At 45.7% G+C, this 21,010-nt stretch overlaps 1 protein-coding gene across 1 annotated transcript in view; it reads right to left on the bottom strand.

The window, feature by feature from the left end:
- Window positions 1-20,792, bottom strand: part of LOC124045519 (protein FAM110A-like) — a 35,351-nt gene extending 14,559 nt beyond the window's left edge. The window contains exon 1 of the mRNA XM_046364864.1: window positions 20,679-20,792. The gene's annotated coding sequence lies outside the window, so the exon portion shown is untranslated. The remainder of the gene's footprint in view (window positions 1-20,678) is intronic.
- Between the last annotated feature and the right edge of the window lie 218 nt (window positions 20,793-21,010).

Consider the following 21,010-nt stretch of genomic DNA (forward strand, 5'->3'; position numbering starts at 1 on the left):
GTCTGATTGGCCTGCGTTACAGCCTGATAGGCCTGCGTTACAGTCTGATAGGCCTGTGTTACAGTCTGATTGGCCTGCGTTACAGCCTGATAGGCCTGCGTTACAGTCTGATTGGCCTGCGTTACAGCCTGATAGGCCTGTGTTACAGTCTGATAGGCCTGCGTTACAGCCTGATAGGCCTGCGTTACAGCCTGATTAGCCTGCGTTACAGCGGCAGACCTACTGGGAACACCTGGAAAGGACTGTGTTATGTCCAAGTACATTCATACCAGCGGCTTTATGGCTTCATATGAGACAGAGCTTCTCTTCTACAGTTCAAAACACACATCTTGCTTATTTATGGGAGACTACATGTAGGGTGGAGTGTTATTTTCTGACACAGCACAAACTAGCACCGTCTTTCCACTTAAACACTGGCTAGCTGTCTGCACTCTGCAGCGAAAGGTCAAGAACACAAACACTACAATAATATAATAGCCCCATATGTCATCATGATTTAAAGACATCCAGTCAGTTGATGTCAAAACAAACCGTTAGTCTAGTTAGGACAGTATCCCACCACATAACATCCTGTCTCAGTCTACTGTCTCAGTGTCCCATCAAACACAGAGAACAGCAGAACTGCAGAACCAGTCAGATCACAGAACAGCAGAACCAGTCAGATCAGAGAGAACAGCAGAACCAGTCAGATCAGAGAGAACAGCAGAACAGCAGAACCAGTCAGATCACAGAGAACAGCAGAACCAGTCAGATCACAGAGAACAGCAGAACCAGTCAGATCACAGAACAGCAGAACCAGTCAGATCAGAGAGAACAGCAGAACAGCAGAACCAGTCAGATCACAGAGAACAACAGAACCAGTCAGATCACAGAGAACAGCAGAACAAGTCAGATCACAGAGAACAGCAGAACCAGTCAGATCACAGAGAACAGCAGAACCAGTCAGATCACAGATCAGCAGAACCAGTCAGATCAGAGAGAACAGCAGAACTGCAGAACCAGTCAGATCACAGAAAACAGCAGAACCAGACAGATCAGAGAGAACAGCAGAACCAGTCAGATCACAGAGAACAGCAGAACCAGTCAGATCACAGATCAGCAGAACCAGTCAGATCAGAGAGAACAGCAGAACTGCAGAACCAGTCAGATCACAGAAAACAGCAGAACCAGAATCCAGACAGATCCAGTCAGATCAGAACAGCAGAACAGAACCAGTCAGATCACAGAGAACAGCAGAACCAGTCAGATCACAGAGAACAGCAGAACTGCAGAACCAGTCAGATCAGAGAGAACAGCAGAACCAGTCAGATCACAGAGAACAGCAGAACCAGTCAGATCACAGAACAGCAGAACCAGTCAGATCAGGGAGAACAGCAGAACTGCAGAACCAGTCAGATCACAGAGAACAGCAGAACCAGTCAGATCACAGAGAACTGCAGAACCAGTCAGATCACAGAGAACAGCAGAACCAGTCAGATCACAGAGAACAGCAGAACCAGTCAGATCAGAGAGAACAGCAGAACAGCAGAACCAGTCAGATCACAGAGAACAGCAGAACCAGTCAGATCACAGAGAACAGCAGAACCAGTCAGATCAGAGAGAACAGCAGAACCAGTCAGATCAGAGAGAACAGCAGAACAGCAGAACCAGTCAGATCACAGAGAACAGCAGAACCAGTCAGATCACAGAGAACAGCAGAACCAGTCAGATCAGAGAGAACAGCAGAACAGCAGAACCAGTCAGATCACAGAGAACAGCAGAACCAGTCAGATCAGAGAGAACAGCAGAACAGCAGAACCAGTCAGATCACAGAGAACAGCAGAACCAGTCAGATCACAGAGAACTGCAGAACCAGTCAGATCACAGAGAACAGCAGAACCAGTCAGATCAGAGAGAACAGCAGAACTGCAGAACCAGTCAGATCACAGAGAACAGCAGAACCAGTCAGATCACAGAGAACAGCAGAACCAGTCAGATCACAGAGAACAGCAGAATCAGTCAGATCACAGAGAACTGCGACAAACAGCCCTCTGATCCTTCAAATGTATGTAGTTCTGTCCTTGGGCTGATAGGCCTGTGTTACAGTCTATTAATGCTGTAGTTGTCTATTAATCTTCTGTATTATGTCATGTTTCATGTGGACCCCATGAAGAGTAGCTGCTGCTTTTGCAACAGCTAATGGGGATGCTAATAAAATACCAAAATACCACCCACTCCTTTAGCCTTCTGCTAAACCAGCACCTGCACAGACAGACCATCAACCCTGGTTCATGTGAGTTAGCCCCCTCTCTCCACTTCTCCATCCCCTGCTGCTTAGAAACACACGCCACTCTGACAGAGGAACACACCTCAGCAGAACAACTATTGAACATTCCTAACCACTTCCAAAGTGTACCCAGTATTACCATACCCAGTAGCTATGGTAATGTTTCACCATGGAAACGCAAGTTTAGCTGAGCGTGTACCCTAACAACCTAACACCTGCTCCTGTTCCACCTGCTCCTGTTCCACCTGCTCCTGTTCCACCTGCTCCTGTTCCACCTGCTCCTGTTCCACCTGCTCCTGTTCCACCTGCTCCTGTTCCACCTGCGTTAGCCAGCTGCCAGGTAGGTGTCAGAGAGGATTAAATAGACACAGTGTATGATTGGTATTCTCCAGCAGGGGTTGAATATAATAACCTACGACATGGACCATCCATCTACAGCGCCAGACGTCTTGGACAAATCTACAATAACAAAATGTCCGCTTTATGAACAGATAGCCAGAGTTACACGATCAGACTTCCCATTTTGATCCATGTTTTGTATTACTAGTTTCTAGCTGAGGTTGAAAGGGCTTAACAAATGCTCCTCTCAGATCTGAGCGACAATTACCAGCTCACCTCGAACCCATAACGCTTCAAAGCCTATAGCCTACATATTTGTTATTTAACTTTTCAAATGTATTAACTTTTATGTGTGGCATAAACACAACCAGTCACAATGTTGGAATCTGATTAGGCTGCTTTAAAAAGTCTGTTGTAGGTTACCTGGGCACGTATATCCAAAATATCATTCCAGCATCCTAACTGTGCAGATTGTGGTGTCGAAATACACAAACCATGATGTTGAAGCTCCCAAAGTCAGAAGGATTTGCTTATTGGTTGTAGTGCAACCAAGTTGATGCTATATTTATAATAGACATAATGCTATAATGCTATAAATACAGAATCAACATGTTGAAAATCTGATTACCACCTAACTGATCATTGTCTACAGCCGGCTTGTGTTGTAGTCTAATGAAACAGGCAGGAAGACAGGAGACAGGCAGGGAGACAGGAGACAGGCAGGGAGACAGGCAGACAGGCAGGGAGACAGGAGACAGGCAGGGAGACAGGCAGGGAGACAGGAGAGAGGCAGGGAGACCAGGCAGGGAGACAGGAGAGAGGCAGGGAGACAGGCAGGGAGACAGGCAGGGAGACAGGAGACAGGCAGGGAGACAGGCAGGGAGACAGGAGACAGGCAGGGAGACAGGAGAGAGGCAGGGAGACAGGCAGGGAGACAGGAGACAGGCAGGGAGACAGGAGACAGGCAGGGAGACAGGCAGGGAGACAGGAGAGAGGCAGGGAGACCAGGCAGGGAGACAGGAGAGAGGCAGGGAGACCAGGCAGGGAGACAGGAGACCAGGCAGGGAGACAGGAGACAGGCAGGGAGACAGGCAGGGAGGCATGAATCAACCTTCTGGCCCGTAGCCCTGCTTGGCATCAACCTTCTGGCCCGTATCCCTGCCTGGCATCAACCTTCTGGCCCGTATCCCTGCCTGGCATCAACCTTCTGGCACGTAGCCCTGCCTGGCATCAACCTTCTGGCCCGTAGCCCTGCCTGGCATCAACCTTCTGGCCCGTAGCCCTGCCTGGCATCAACCTTCTGGCCCGTAGCCCTGCCTGGCATCAACCTTCTGGCCCGTAGCCCTGCCTGGCATCAACCTTCTGGCCCGTAGCCCTGCCTGGCATCAACCTTCTGGCCCGTAGCCCTGCCTGGCATCAACCTTCTGGCCCGTAGCCCTGCCTGGCATCAACCTTCTGGCCCGTAGCCCTGCCTGGCATCAACCTTCTGGCCCGTAGCCCTGCCTGGCATCAACCTTCTGGCCCGTAGCCCTGCCTGGCATCAACCTTCTGGCCCGTAGCCCTGCCTGGCATCAACCTTCTGACCCGTAGCCCTGCCTGGCATCAACCTTCTGGCCCGTAGCCCTGCCTGGCATCAACCTTCTGGCCCGTAGCCCTGCCTGGCATCAACCTTCTGGCCCGTAGCCCTGCCTGGCATCAACCTTCTGGTCCTGGTATCAACCTTCTGGTCCCTGCCTGGCATCAACCTTCTGGCCCGTAGCCCTGCCTGGCATCAACCTTCTGGCCCGTAGCCCTGCCTGGCATCAACCTTCTGGTCCGTAGCCCTGCCTGGCATCAACCTTCTGGCCCGTAGCCCTGCCTGGCATCGACTGTGCCACAAAAGCATCCTGAAGTGGCAGAGTGGAAATCCATGTTTGTAAACACAGGGTTCCTACAGCTACTGTTATTTGTTGATGTAAATATTATTTTGAGTTAATTATATTCACAGAACAAGGGGAGGTTGTGCAATTCTTCAATTCCCTTCACAGAAGAAGGGGAGGTTGTGCAATTCTTCAATTCCATTCCCAGAACAAGGGGAGGTTGTGCAATTCTTCAATTCCATTCACAGAACAAGGGGAGGTTGTGCAATTCTTCAATTCCCTTCACAGAACAAGGGGAGGTTGTGCAATTCTTCAATTCCCTTCCCAGAACAAGGGGAGGTTGTGCAATTCTTCAATTCCCTTCACAGAACAAGGGGAGGTTGTGCAATTCTTCAATTCCCTTCCCAGAACAAGGGGAGGTTGTGCAATTCTTCAATTCCCTTCACAGAACAAGGGGAGGTTGTGCAATTCTTCAATCCCCTTCACAGAACAAGGGGAGGTTGTGCAATTCTTCAATTCCCTTCACAGAACAAGGGGAGGTTGTGCAATTCTTCAATCCGTTCACAGAACAAGGGGAGGTTGTGCAATTCTTCAATTCCCTTCCCAGAACAAGGGGAGGTTGTGCAATTCTTCAATTCCCTTCACAGAACAAGGGGAGGTTGTGCAATTCTTCAATCCCCTTCACAGAACAAGGGGAGGTTGTGCAATTCTTCAATTCCCTTCACAGAACAAGGGGAGGTTGTGCAATTCTTCAATCCGTTCACAGAACAAGGGGAGGTTGTGCAATTCTTCAATTCCCTTCACAGAACAAGGGGAGAGTCGTGGACATTTTATTTTTGCAATGACACTTCAATTTGGACTGTCCCTGAGCCTGACCTCTGGGCTCAAACACACACACACAACTAAATGGCCCCACAGTCTCTATCCAGCTAACTAAATGGCCCCACAGTCTCTATCCAGCTAACTAAATGGCCCCACAGCCTCTATGCAGCGAACTAAATGGCCCCACAGCCTCTATCCAGCGAACAAAATGGCACTACAGTCTCTATCCAGCGAACTAAATGGCCCCACAGCCTCTATCCAGCTAACTAAATGGCCCACAGCCTCTATCCAGCTAACTAAATGGCCCCACAGTCTCTATCCAGCTAACTAAATGGCCCCACAGTCTCTATCCAGCTAACTAAATGTCCCCACAGTCTCTATCCAGCTAACTAAATGGCCCCACAGTCTCTATCCAGCTAACTAAATGGCCCCACAGTCTCTATCCAGCTAACTAAATGGCCCCACAGTCTCTATCCAGCTAACTAAATGGCCCCACAGTCTCTATCCAGCTAACTAAATGGCCCCACAGTCTCTATCCAGCTAACTAAATGGCCCCACAGTCTCTATCCAGCTAACTAAATGGCCCCACAGTCTCTATCCAGCTAACTAAATGGCCCACAGCCTCTATCCAGCTAACTAAATGGCCCCACAGTCTCTATCCAGCTAACTAAATGGCCCACAGTCTCTATCCAGCTAACTAAATGGCCCCACAGTCTCTATCCAGCTAACTAAATGGCCCACAGTCTCTATCCAGCTAACTAAATGGCCCACAGTCTCTATCCAGCTAACTAAATGGCCCCACAGTCTCTATCCAGCTAACTAAATGGCCCACAGTCTCTATCCAGCTAACTAAATGGCCCACAGTCTCTATCCAGCTAACTAAATGGCCCCACAGTCTCTATCCAGCTAACTAAATGGCCCCACAGTCTCTATCCAGCTAACTAAATGGCCCCACAGTCTCTATCCAGCTAACTAAATGACCCACAGTCTCTATCCAGCTAACTAAATGGCCCCACAGTCTCTATCCAGCTAACTAAATGGCCCACAGTCTCTATCCAGCTAACTAAATGGCCCCACAGTCTCTATCCAGCTAACTAAATGGCCCCACAGTCTCTATCCAGCTAACTAAATGGCCCACAGCCTCTATCCAGCTAACTAAACACAGTCTCTATCCAGCTAACTAAATGGCCCACAGCCTCTATCCAGCTAACTAAATGGCCCCACAGTCTCTATCCAGCTAACTAAATGGCCCACAGCCTCTATCCAGCTAACTAAATGGCCCCACAGTCTCTATCCAGCTAACTAAATGGCCCACAGCCTCTATCCAGCTAACTAAATGGCCCCACAGTCTCTATCCAGCTAACTAAATGGCCCACAGTCTCTATCCAGCTAACTAAATGGCCCACAGTCTCTATCCAGCTAACTAAATGGCCCCACAGTCTCTATCCAGCTAACTAAATGGCCCCACAGTCTCTATCCAGCTAACTAAATGGCCCACAGTCTCTATCCAGCTAACTAAATGGCCCACAGCCTCTATCCAGCTAACTAAATGGCCCACAGTCTCTATCCAGCTAACTAAATGGCCCACAGCCTCTATCCAGCTAACTAAATGGCCCACAGTCTCTATCCAGCTAACTAAATGGCCCCACAGTCTCTATCCAGCTAACTAAATGGCCCACAGTCTCTATCCAGCTAACTAAATGGCCCACAGTCTCTATCCAGCTAACTAAATGGCCCACAGTCTCTATCCAGCTAACTAAATGGCCCACAGTCTCTATCCAGCTAACTAAATGGCCCACAGTCTCTATCCAGCTAACTAAATGGCCCACAGTCTCTATCCAGCTAACTAAATGGCCCACAGTCTCTATCCAGGTAACTAAATGGCCCACAGTCTCTATCCAGCTAACTAAATGGCCCACAGTCTCTATCCAGCTAACTAAATGGCCCACAGTCTCTATCCAGCTAACTAAATGGCCCACAGTCTCTATCCAGCTAACTAAATGGCCCACAGTCTCTATCCAGCTAACTAAATGGCCCACAGTCTCTATCCAGCTAACTAAATGGCCCACAGTCTCTATCCAGGTAACTAAATGGCCCACAGTCTCTATCCAGCTAACTAAATGGCCCACAGTCTCTATCCAGCTAACTAAATGGCCCACAGTCTCTATCCAGCTAACTAAATGGCCCACAGTCTCTATCCAGGTAACTAAATGGCCCACAGTCTCTATCCAGGTAACTAAATGGCCCACAGTCTCTATCCAGCTAACTAAATGGCCCACAGTCTCTATCCAGGTAACTAAATGGCCCACAGTCTCTATCCAGCTAACTAAATGGCCCACAGTCTCTATCCAGCTAACTAAATGGCACCACAGTCTCTATCCAGCTAACTAAATGGCACCACAGTCTCTATCCAGCTAACTAAATGGCACCACAGTCTCTATCCAGCTAACTAAATGGCCCACAGTCTCTATCCAGCTAACTAAATGGCACCACAGTACCTTGTTATCTACTCACATTTGCATTCATTGTACATTTGCCTATGATACACTACAGTTCAAATTCAACTGTCTTTCAGTTAGCTTATCAGGGTCAATGAACTGCAACAGACCCACAAGGTGAACAGGCACAGGTATTCTAACAGCAGCACACTGCCAGTTGATTACAGTATGACCTTTCTTTTGAGAGATAAAACTCTACAAAGAGTCTGGCACAAATAGAGCCAAAACACCAAGTGAAGAGATACTTTGCACAATAGCACAAGTTCACGTGAAGACGTGAATAGTTGCCATGGAGAGTTGACTCCCTGCCTACCTCTCAGTTTTACTACCCTAACGGTCCGACTCCCACTTCGAACCCAGGAGACACCGCGGGAACCAATAACACAGAGCAGCTCACACAGCTCACTGTTTAAAACACACAGTTCACTGTTTAAACACACAGCTCACTGTTTAAACACACAGCTCACTGTTTAAACACACAGCTCACTGTTTAAACACACAGCTCACTGTTTAAACACACAGCTCACTGTTTAAGCACACAGCTCACTGTTTAAACACACAGCTCACTGTTTAAACACACAACTCACTGTTTAAACACACAGCTCACTGTTTAAACACACAGCTCAGTTGGTCAACGGTCCCTTTGGTAATGAACGAAGGGAAGGTCTCAGCCTCCATCTGGAGGATTGTCTTTGGAAGGTGGAGAGCAGAGCAGACACGAGAGATCCTGCACACATTCCTCACAGACCTGGAGCTGAACAGCATTTCAAAACACCAGAGAATCAGACAAGAGAAGTCTGTCTGTCCCTAGTGTCGGTGAATGATTGTGATCTTGGTCGAAGTTGGCACGGCCTCTAGCATCTTGTTCTGACACATAACATCACGAGTCGCAAGTTAAAACACTGCAAAGGGAGGCAAAGGGGAAAACGTGCACCTAGAAACGCAAGACCTGAAAAAATGATCAAGACAAGGGGAAATGTAACTGTACCTGTGACTCGTTTTCCACACAAAATCATCTTCAATGCATAACTGAAAACAGCATTGATTTATTTGTTATTATTCTGTAGATGGCAAAAGCCAGCACAAAATTACCCTCTGTTATCTTGTGCTTCAGAGTCAAAGCTTTAGCTATCCATGTAGGCATGTCACCATCACTACCATACTCCTAACTTCTGTTTGGCTTACCTCTGATGCAAGAAAAGAGAGATGCAAAGACAACTTCAAACTGAGTGGGGTGGTATATTAGTGTATTATTTAATTGCATACATTTTTGTAAAATTGTCATTTAGAGAGTTGTTTTCAAAATAGGACACTGCCCCTTTAAGACAATTGTGTTCTGAAAGATATTTATTTTTATTTTACCTTTATTTAACTAGGCAAGTCAGTTAAGAACAAATTCTTATTTTCAATGATGGTCTATGGGTTAACTGCCTGTTCAGGGGCAGAACGAACAGATTTGTAGCCTTGTCAGCTCTGGGATTTGAACTTGCAACTTTCCGGTTACTAGCCCAACGCTCTAACCACTAGGCTACCCTGCCGGGGTACAGTAAGCTAGCCAAAACAAATGTTGAAGTGTATTTTTGTAGCTTTAATTTTGTAGACTATCAACACTTTTACGGTTTACTTTTGTAAATCATTTTCTCTAAAATAAATCATCTCAGCGAATAGATTGAGGGGCGATTCTTTTTGCTCAGTGGAGGACAGTTTGCATGTGCTGTGTGAACCAACAATTTATATAAAGCCTGGATTGCTGATGCCTATGTGTTGGCCATTGAGATGCTTTGAAGCCATTGGTCGGCCATATTGGCACTCCCCAGGAAGAGCAGTCCTCCATAGGAATGAATGGAATTCTACACTATTTCAATTCAATGTTTCACAGACAGAAAAAAATATATATATAAAATAATATTTTTATATATTTTTTCATTTTATGTTTAGATAACATAGTATAATTTAAAAGTATGCATTAAGGTGTCTTTATTTTAATAAATGTGGCAAATGCTTTGCTTTATCTTGGCCAGGTCGCAGTTCTCAACTAGCCTACCTGGTTAAATAAAGGTGTTCTCAACTAGCCTACCCGGTTAAATAAAGGTGTTCTCAACTAGCCCACCTGGTTAAATAAAGGTGTTCTCAACTAGCCCACCTGGTTAAATAAAGGTGTTCTCAACTAGCCCACCTGGTTAAATAAAGGTGTTCTCAACTAGCCTACCTGGTTAAATAAAGGTGTTCTCAACTAGCCTACCTGGTTAAATAAAGGTGTTCTCAACTAGCCCACCTGGTTAAATAAAGGTGTTCTCATCTAGCCCACCTGGTTAAATAAAGGTGTTCTCAACTAGCCCACCTGGTTAAATAAAGGTGTTCTCAACTAGCCTACCTGGTTAAATAAAGGTGTTCTCAACTAGCCTACCTGGTTAAATAAAGGTGTTCTCAACTAGCCCACCTGGTTAAATAAAGGTGTTCTCAACTAGCCCACCTGGTTAAATAAAGGTGTTCTCAACTAGCCCACCTGGTTAAATAAAGGTGTTCTCAACTAGCCTACCGGTTAAATAAAGGTGTTCTCAACTAGCCCACCCGGTTAAATAAAGGTGTTCTCAACTAGCCTACCTGGTTAAATAAAGGTGTTCTCAACTAGCCTACCTGGTTAAATAAAGGTGTTCTCAACTAGCCTACCTGGTTAAATAAAGGTGTTCTCAACTAGCCTACCTGGTTAAATAAAGGTGTTCTCAACTAGCCCACCTGGTTAAATAAAGGTGTTCTCATCTAGCCCACCTGGTTAAATAAAGGTGTTCTCAACTAGCCCACCTGGTTAAATAAAGGTGTTCTCAACTAGCCTACCTGGTTAAATAAAGGTGTTCTCAACTAGCCCACCTGGTTAAATAAAGGTGTTCTCAACTAGCCCACCTGGTTAAATAAAGGTGTTCTCAACTAGCCTACCCGGTTAAATAAAGGTGTTCTCAACTAGCCCACCCAGTTAAATAAAGGTGTTCTCAACTAGCCTACCTGGTTAAATAAAGGTGTTCTCAACTAGCCTACCTGGTTAAATAAAGGTGTTCTCAACTAGCCTACCTGGTTAAATAAAGTTGAAATTTAAAAAAAGGGCAAAATGTAAAAATTCTTTCCAACGTGAGGGAGTGCCAAGATGGAGGCACGGCGGCTTTGACACAGCGCCCCTCTATCGATCATCTAGCGTATATATAAATCATTGGTGTTAAGTATCAAATTCTGTACTGTTCGCATGCTCGAGAAGTTGTGGCTCTTGGTAGCGTGGTGCTGCTTGAATGAACAGTAAATCATATTGCTCAAATACAAAATAGTATGACTTTTCCACACATAGTCTTCAATGGTTTTCAATGGTAGATTGCGATAGAGCAGGTAAATGTTGAACTGGAATGCAAATATGCGCTGAGAAGTTACTAGTGACTGACGAGATGCACTGGCCCCACACGTTTTTTACCCTGCCTCAGCTCAGTGTCAAGTGCCCTCACATGCAGAGAGTCAGTCTGACCCAATTCCAAAAGTGTTCCTATTGGGAGGGTGAGGGGTCATCAGACCCCACAGTGATCACAACAAGTCATTTGGAAAGGGCGGCGTTGGGTGTTTGTATGGATGTTTTACGAGTGGCATGGCGTGAGTGAGTGCATACGCTCACTAACAATCTGTTATTTAAATCTGACAGTTTGGTTTAAATAAAGTTGCATAATGCTGTGGAGGTGGTGTGTGGACTGGTAGATTACTTGGCTGGCAACGTAAGCCGATCTCATCACATGGTAGATAAGTCAGACAGTCAGCAACAGATAGTCAGCAGCAGACAGTCAGCAACAGACAGTCAGTAACAGACAGTCAGCAGCAGACAGTCAGTAACAGACCGTCAGTAACAGACAGTCAGCAGCAGACAGTCAGCAACAGACAGTCAGCAGCAGACAGTCAGCAGCAGATAGTCAGCAGCAGACAGTCAGTCAGTAACAGACAGTCAGTAACAGACAGTCAGCAACAGACAGTCAGTAACAGCACTGACAACAAGCAGAATAAGTCAGAGAACAGGGCAACCTGACATCCAGTCAGCCCGAGGGAACGGACTAACATCTTTACAAAACTATTACCCCACCAGCAATGTGGGAGTTGTCCCATCCCATCCCATCCCAAAAACAGACAAACCACCCAAAACTATTACCCCACCAGCAATGTGGGAGTTGTCCCATCCCATCCCATCCCAAAAACAGACAAACCACCCAAAACTATTACCCCACCAGCAATGTGGGAGTTGTCCTATCCCATCCCAAAAACAGACAAACCACCCAAAACTATTACCCCACCAGCAATGTGGGAGTTGTCCCATCCCATCCCAAAAACAGACAAACCACCCAAAACTATTACCCCACCAGCAATGTGGGAGTTGTCCCATTCCATCCCATCCCAATAACAGACAAACCACCCAAAACTATTACCCCACCAGCAATGTGGGAGTTGTCCTATCCCATCCCATCCCAAAAACAGACAAACCACCCAAAACTATTACCCCACCAGCAATGTGGGAGTTGTCCCATCCCATCCCAAAAAGAGACAAACCACCCAAAACTATTACCCCACCAGCAATGTGGGAGTTGTCCCATCCCATCCCAAAAAGAGACAAACCACCCAAAACTATTACCCCACCAGCAATGTGGGAGTTGTCCCATCCCATCCCAAAAACAGACAAACCACCCAAAACTATTACCCCACCAGCAATGTGGGAGTTGTCCCATTCCATCCCATCCCAATAACAGACAAACCACCCAAAACTATTACCCCACCAGCAATGTGGGAGTTGTCCTATCCCATCCCATCCCAATAACAGACAAACCACCCAAAACTATTACCCCACCAGCAATGTGGGAGTTGTCCTATCCCATCCCATCCCAATAACAGACAAACCACCCAAAACTATTACCCCACCAGCAATGTGGGAGTTGTCCTATCCCATCCCATCCCAAAAAACAGACAAACCACCCAAAACTATTACCCCACCAGCAATGTGGGAGTTGTCCTATCCCATCCCATCCCAAAAACAGACAAACCACCCAAAACTATTACCCCACCAGCAATGTGGGAGTTGTCCCATCCCATCCCCAAAAGAGACAAACCACCCAAAACTATTACCCCACCAGCAATGTGGGAGTTGTCCCATCCCATCCCATCCCAAAAACAGACAAACCACCCAAAACTATTACCCCACCAGCAATGTGGGAGTTGTCCCATCCCATCCCAAAAACAGACAAACCACCCAAAACTATTACACCACCAGCAATGTGGGAGTTGTCCCATCCCATCCCAAAAAGAGACAAACCACCCAAAACTATTACCCCACCAGCAATGTGGGAGTTGTCCTATCCCATCCCATCCCAAAAACAGACAAACCACCCAAAACTATTACCCCACCAGCAATGTGGGAGTTGTCCCATCCCATCCCAAAAAGAGACAAACCACCCAAAACTATTACCCCACCAGCAATGTGGGAGTTGTCCCATCCCATCCCAAAAACAGACAAACCACCCAAAACTATTACCCCACCAGCAATGTGGGAGTTGTCCCATTCCATCCCATCCCAATAACAGACAAACCACCCAAAACTATTACCCCACCAGCAATGTGGGAGTTGTCCTATCCCATCCCATCCCAATAACAGACAAACCACCCAAAACTATTACCCCACCAGCAATGTGGGAGTTGTCCTATCCCATCCCATCCCAATAACAGACAAACCACCCAAAACTATTACCCCACCAGCAATGTGGGAGTTGTCCTATCCCATCCCATCCCAAAAAACAGACAAACCACCCAAAACTATTACCCCACCAGCAATGTGGGAGTTGTCCCATCCCATCCCATCCCAAAAACAGACAAACCACCCAAAACTATTACCCCACCAGCAATGTGGGAGTTGTCCTATCCCATCCCAAAAACAGACAAACCACCCAAAACTATTACCCCACCAGCAATGTGGGAGTTGTCCCATCCCATCCCAAAAACAGACAAACCACCCAAAACTATTACCCCACCAGCAATGTGGGAGTTGTCCCATTCCATCCCATCCCAATAACAGACAAACCACCCAAAACTATTACCCCACCAGCAATGTGGGAGTTGTCCTATCCCATCCCATCCCAAAAACAGACAAACCACCCAAAACTATTACCCCACCAGCAATGTGGGAGTTGTCCCATCCCATCCCAAAAAGAGACAAACCACCCAAAACTATTACCCCACCAGCAATGTGGGAGTTGTCCCATCCCCCATCCCAAAAACAGACAAACCACCCAAAACTATTACCCCACCAGCAATGTGGGAGTTGTCCCATTCCATCCCATCCCAATAACAGACAAACCACCCAAAACTATTACCCCACCAGCAATGTGGGAGTTGTCCTATCCCATCCCATCCCAATAACAGACAAACCACCCAAAACTATTACCCCACCAGCAATGTGGGAGTTGTCCTATCCCATCCCATCCCAAAAAACAGACAAACCACCCAAAACTATTACCCCACCAGCAATGTGGGAGTTGTCCTATCCCATCCCATCCCAAAAACAGACAAACCACCCAAAACTATTACCCCACCAGCAATGTGGGAGTTGTCCCATCCCATCCCCAAAAGAGACAAACCACCCAAAACTATTACCCCACCAGCAATGTGGGAGTTGTCCCATCCCATCCCATCCCAAAAACAGACAAACCACCCAAAACTATTACCCCACCAGCAATGTGGGAGTTGTCCCATCCCATCCCAAAACAGACAAACCACCCAAAACTATTACCCCACCAGCAATGTGGGAGTTGTCCCATCCCATCCCAAAAAGAGACAAACCACCCAAAACTATTACCCCACCAGCAATGTGGGAGTTGTCCTATCCCATCCCATCCCAAAAACAGACAAACCACCCAAAACTATTACCCCACCAGCAATGTGGGAGTTGTCCCATCCCATCCCAAAAAGAGACAAACCACCCAAAACTATTACCCCACCAGCAATGTGGGAGTTGTCCCATCCCATCCCAAAAACAGACAAACCACCCAAAACTATTACCCCACCAGCAATGTGGGAGTTGTCCCATTCCATCCCATCCCAATAACAGACAAACCACCCAAAACTATTACCCCACCAGCAATGTGGGAGTTGTCCTATCCCATCCCATCCCAATAACAGACAAACCACCCAAAACTATTACCCCACCAGCAATGTGGGAGTTGTCCTATCCCATCCCATCCCAATAACAGACAAACCACCCAAAACTATTACCCCACCAGCAATGTGGGAGTTGTCCTATCCCATCCCATCCCAAAAAACAGACAAACCACCCAAAACTATTACCCCACCAGCAATGTGGGAGTTGTCCCATCCCATCCCCAAAAGAGACAAACCACCCAAAACTATTACCCCACCAGCAATGTGGGAGTTGTCCCATCCCATCCCATCCCAAAAACAGACAAACCACCCAAAACTATTACCCCACCAGCAATGTGGGAGTTGTCCCATCCCATCCCATCCCAAAAACAGACAAACCACCCAAAACTATTACCCCACCAGCAATGTGGGAGTTGTCCCATCCCATCCCAAAAAGAGACAAACCACCCAAAACTATTACCCCACCAGCAATGTGGGAGTTGTCCTATCCCATCCCATCCCAAAAACAGACAAACCACCCAAAACTATTACCCCACCAGCAATGTGGGAGTTGTCCTATCCCATCCCCAAAAGAGACAAACCACCCAAAACTATTACCCCACCAGCAATGTGGGAGTTGTCCTATCCCATCCCAATAACAAACAAACCACCCAAAACTATTACCCCACCAGCAATGTGGGAGTTGTCCTATCCCATCCCAATAACAGACAAACCACCCAAAACTATTACCCCACCAGCAATGTGGGAGTTGTCCTATCCCATCCCAATAACAGACAAACCACCCAAAACTATTACCCCACCAGCAATGTGGGAGTTGTCCTATCCCATCCCATCCCAATAACAGACAAACCACCCAAAACTATTACCCCACCAGCAATGTGGGAGTTGTCCTATCCCATCCCATCCCAATAACAGACAAACCACCCAAAACTATTACCCCACCAGCAATGTGGGAGTTGTCCCATCCCATCCCATCCCAAAAACAGACAAACCACCCAAAACTATTACCCCACCAGCAATGTGGGAGTTGTCCCATCCCATCCCATCCCAAAAACAGACAAACCACCCAAAACTATTACCCCACCAGCAATGTGGGAGTTGTCCCATCCCATCCCAAAAAGAGACAAACCACCCAAAACTATTACCCCACCAGCAATGTGGGAGTTGTCCTATCCCATCCCATCCCAAAAACAGACAAACCACCCAAAACTATTACCCCACCAGCAATGTGGGAGTTGTCCTATCCCATCCCCAAAAGAGACAAACCACCCAAAACTATTACCCCACCAGCAATGTGGGAGTTGTCCTATCCCATCCCAATAACAAACAAACCACCCAAAACTATTACCCCACCAGCAATGTGGGAGTTGTCCTATCCCATCCCAATAACAAACAAACCACCCAAAACTATTACCCCACCAGCAATGTGGGAGTTGTCCTATCCCATCCCAATAACAGACAAACCACCCAAAACTATTACCCCACCAGCAATGTGGGAGTTGTCCTATCCCATCCCATCCCAATAACAGACAAACCACCCAAAACTATTACCCCACCAGCAATGTGGGAGTTGTCCTATCCCATCCCATCCCAATAACAGACAAACCACCCAAAACTATTACCCCACCAGCAATGTGGGAGTTGTCCTATCCCATCCCATCCCAAAAAACAGACAAACCACCCAAAACTATTACCCCACCAGCAATGTGGGAGTTGTCCTATCCCATCCCATCCCAAAAACAGACAAACCACCCAAAACTATTACCCCACCAGCAATGTGGGAGTTGTCCCATCCCATCCCCAAAAGAGACAAACCACCCAAAACTATTACCCCACCAGCAATGTGGGAGTTGTCCCATCCCATCCCATCCCAAAAACAGACAAACCACCCAAAACTATTACCCCACCAGCAATGTGGGAGTTGTCCCATCCCATCCCATCCCAAAAACAGACAAACCACCCAAAACTATTACCCCACCAGCAATGTGGGAGTTGTCCCATCCCATCCCAAAAAGAGACAAACCACCCAAAACTATTACCCCACCAGCAATGTGGGAGTTGTCCTATCCCATCCCATCCCAAAAACAGACAAACCACCCAAAACTATTACCCCACCAGCAATGTGGGAGTTGTCCTATCCCATCCCCAAAAGAGACAAACCACCCAAAACTATTACCCCACCAGCAATGTGGGAGTTGTCCTATCCCATCCCAATAACAAACAAACCACCCAAAACTATTACCCCACCAGCAATGTGGGAGTTGTCCTATCCCATCCCAATAACAAACAAACCACCCAAAACTATTACCCCACCAGCAATGTGGGAGTTGTCCTATCCCATCCCAATAACAGACAAACCACCCAAAACTATTACCCCACCAGCAATGTGGGAGTTGTCCTATCCCATCCCAATAACAGACAAACCACCCAAAACTATTACCCCACCAGCAATGTGGGAGTTGTCCTATCCCATCCCAATAACAAACAAACCACCCAAAACTATTACCCCACCAGCAATGTGGGAGTTGTCCTATCCCATCCCAATAACAGACAAACCACCCAAAACTATTACCCCACCAGCAATGTGGGAGTTGTCCTATCCCATCCCAATAACAGACAAACCACCCAAAACTATTACCCCACCAGCAATGTGGGAGTTGTCCTATCCCATCCCAATAACAGACAAACCACCCAAAACTCTTTCTGATAGTCTACTACATCCCTTTCCTGCTATGTAAATTGGAGCAGAGAATGGCGTTTTAGTAAATTACAATTTGATGTCGTCTCTTTTTTAATCAAGTCTGAGCTCATAGGCCAGAAGGTCATCTGGTGCGGTTCCAAACAAGAAGTGTAATAACTGCACTAACCCAGATTGTTAATTACATGTTGATATTATGCAATCTGGTCTGGTAGACAATGTAACCCCAAAGACAACATGTCATTATATTTGTGTGGCTATTCAATGCACTGTTGAAACGTTGGTTAGGTTTACCCATTAAATAATGTTGTTTAGGTTTACCCATTAAATAACGTTGTTTAGGTTTACCCATTAAATAACGTTGGTTAGGTTTACCCATTAAATAACGTTGTTTAGGTTTACCCATTAAATAACGTTGGTTAGGTTTACCCATTAAATAACGTTGGTTAGGTTTACCCATTAAATAACGTTGTTTAGGTTTACCCATTAAATAACGTTGGTTAGGTTTACCCATTAAATAACGTTGGTTAGGTTTACCCATTAAATAACGTTGTTTAGGTTTACCCATTAAACAACGTTGTTTAGGTTTACCCATTAAACAACGTTGTTTAGGTTTACCCATTATATAACGTTGTTTAGGTTTACCCATTAAATAACGTTGTTTAGGTTTACCCATTAAATAACGTTGGTTAGGTTTACCCATTAAATAACGTTGGTTAGGTTTACCCATTAAATAACGTTGGTTAGGTTTACCCATTAAATAACGTTGGTTAGGTTTACCCATTAAATAACGTTGGTTAGGTTTACCCATTAAATAACGTTGTTTAGGTTTAAGTTTACCCATTAAATAACGTTGTTTAGGTTTACCCATTAAATAACGTTGTTTAGGTTTACCCATTAAATAATGTTGGTTAGGTTTACCCATTAAATAACGTTGTTTAGGTTTACCCATTAAACAACGTTGTTTAGGTTTACCCATTAAATAATGTTGGGACAGGAGCATGTATAGTGTGGGACAAGAGCATGTATAGTGTGGGACAGGAGCATGTATAGTGTGGGACAGGAAAATGTATAGTGTGGGACAGGAGCATGTATAGTGTGGGACAGGAGCATGTATAGTGTGGGACAGGAGCATGTATAGTGTGGGACAGGAGCATGTATAGTGTGGGACAGGAGAATGTATAGTGTGGGACAGGAGCATGTATAGTGTGGGACAGGAGCATGTATAGTGTGGGACAGGAGCATGTATAGTGTGTGACTTTCTTTTTCTACAGTTTACTCTCCGTTAGTCAGCACCTCTACTAAACGTTGGTCGTGCGTCAGCTCATGCTTTTTTTACCAGACTAACTGTAACGTTACCCATAACACCCCTGACATAAATCTGTCTGGATTTGTGGCCGACAGAGCAGAGATACGTGTGGAGAGGGATACACCTGTTGATAAAACGCACTACAAAATAAAGTACAACAATTGACTTCTCTCTTTAAAAAAACAAGTGAGCGTGCAAATCCAACTTCCTGGGGAAAATGACTCAAACACCCAGTGGGATTGAAGTGTGAGGGGGATGCTGGTGACTCAGTTTAGTGCTCTGCTAATACTGAATTCTAAAGAACATCCATATCGATGCAGTGCTAGAACTTGTCTGTGTGTACCATGATGTAATAAAGCTTTGCTGTGGGGGATCCTAAAACATTCTTAGAAAGGTTAAGAAAACATACGTTGGTATCTAGTTTCGCCACTATTGAGGAAGTAGTCAGCAGGCTTTTCAAGATTGCAAACAAAAGGGGAGTATTCCGGGTGGGAATGTGCCATGGTTACTTTTCCAATGGATTTTAACATGTAAGCATGTTATTTAATTTCTTCACCTGAGCGAGCAGCATCGGTAATGGCCCGTTCATTCATAAGTAGAGCAGCATCGGTAATGGCCCGTTCATTCATAAGTAGAGCAGCATCGGTAATGGCCCGTTCATAAGGTGAATGCACCAATTTGTACGTCGCTCTGGATAAGAGCGTCTGCTAAATGACTTAAATGTAAATGTAGAGCAGCATCGGTAATGGCCCGTTCATTCATAAGTAGAGCAGCATCGGTAATGGCCCGTTCATTCATAAGTAGAGCAGCATTCAGTATGCGGCGCCACATAAATCCCTGTTCCTGATTTCTGGCTCAGACACAAACACAAGGTCTGATGACAACACAAGACTTAGTTTACTCTGAGACAAGGTCCTGATTTCATTTCAAAGGAAAAGCAGCAAGCAACCAGGGCAATACAGGAAAGGACCACTGCTTCCTGGACAATATCTCCCAATCCTGGCTTCCTTCCCCTAGGGGAACTTTAGCCCTTACACAGAAACCAGAGAGTAAATAAATCAACAATGAGAAGAAGGCCGAGCCTCGTCCCCCACACCCCATTCATTAGCTACCCACTTCCTAATACCCTCCGTGGAGGTAACGCCCATAACCTCTCTCCGGATTTCTGGGAATTAAACATAGGTCTTCAGATAGATGCCAGATTTTTTTATTTTATAAAAAAAAATCTAACTTTGATGACCTTTGGGTTTCTTGGACCCCCATGGCTCTGTCAATCTTTGAGAAAATTATTTAGGATTCATATGACAATTGAAGGGTTGAAGCCGCATAGAAGCCGCATAGAATACATCATAAAGTAAGGTTTGGAATTAGCCTACTTCTGTGATCCACCAGACACACTGTAAATCGCTTTGGATAAAAGCGTCTGCTAAATGGCATATATTATTATTATTATTATTATTATTACACACAGGTCACCTATCCAGTCCCACAAGTCAGTTGGCTGACACACCTGTTTCATCACATAGAACAACAACACATGAGGACTTCTTTTACACGTTTCCCTTGAGTCAATTTGCTGGGGGAAAGTTGTACGATCACATGAAAATAATATTGTTCTGGAACCCAACTTTCTAGATAAAGAGACCCATGCCTAGGTTATGCCATTCATTCTGGTTTAATCAAGCTGAATTTGAATGCGTATAAATAACGTAGATAATTTACTCACAATGGGCTTCTGAGTGGTTTATCAATTTGTTAGGATAATCTTTCCCGATTATTTAGCTAGCTAGTTACAGTAAAATGATGTATCTGGAAAGGGATTTCCAGATGAGTATGATAACGGAATAGAAAGTAAATATCGGTGTGGTTGTAGATCGGTAAGGGAATTCAACTTTGGCGCGGAAGATACCAACTCAAGATCATTCACTGGCAATATAATACAAGCACGCGGTAATTTGTCTTCAAGGATGCAAAAAAATCGTACCAGTTTCATACATATCTGTGTTTTTAAGGATATATGCGATGGTATTTCTTTAGATTAGGACTACATATTGTAAA

Source organism: Oncorhynchus gorbuscha, linkage group LG10 (assembly GCF_021184085.1).
Source record: "Oncorhynchus gorbuscha isolate QuinsamMale2020 ecotype Even-year linkage group LG10, OgorEven_v1.0, whole genome shotgun sequence".
NCBI classification, from domain to species: domain Eukaryota; kingdom Metazoa; phylum Chordata; class Actinopteri; order Salmoniformes; family Salmonidae; genus Oncorhynchus; species Oncorhynchus gorbuscha.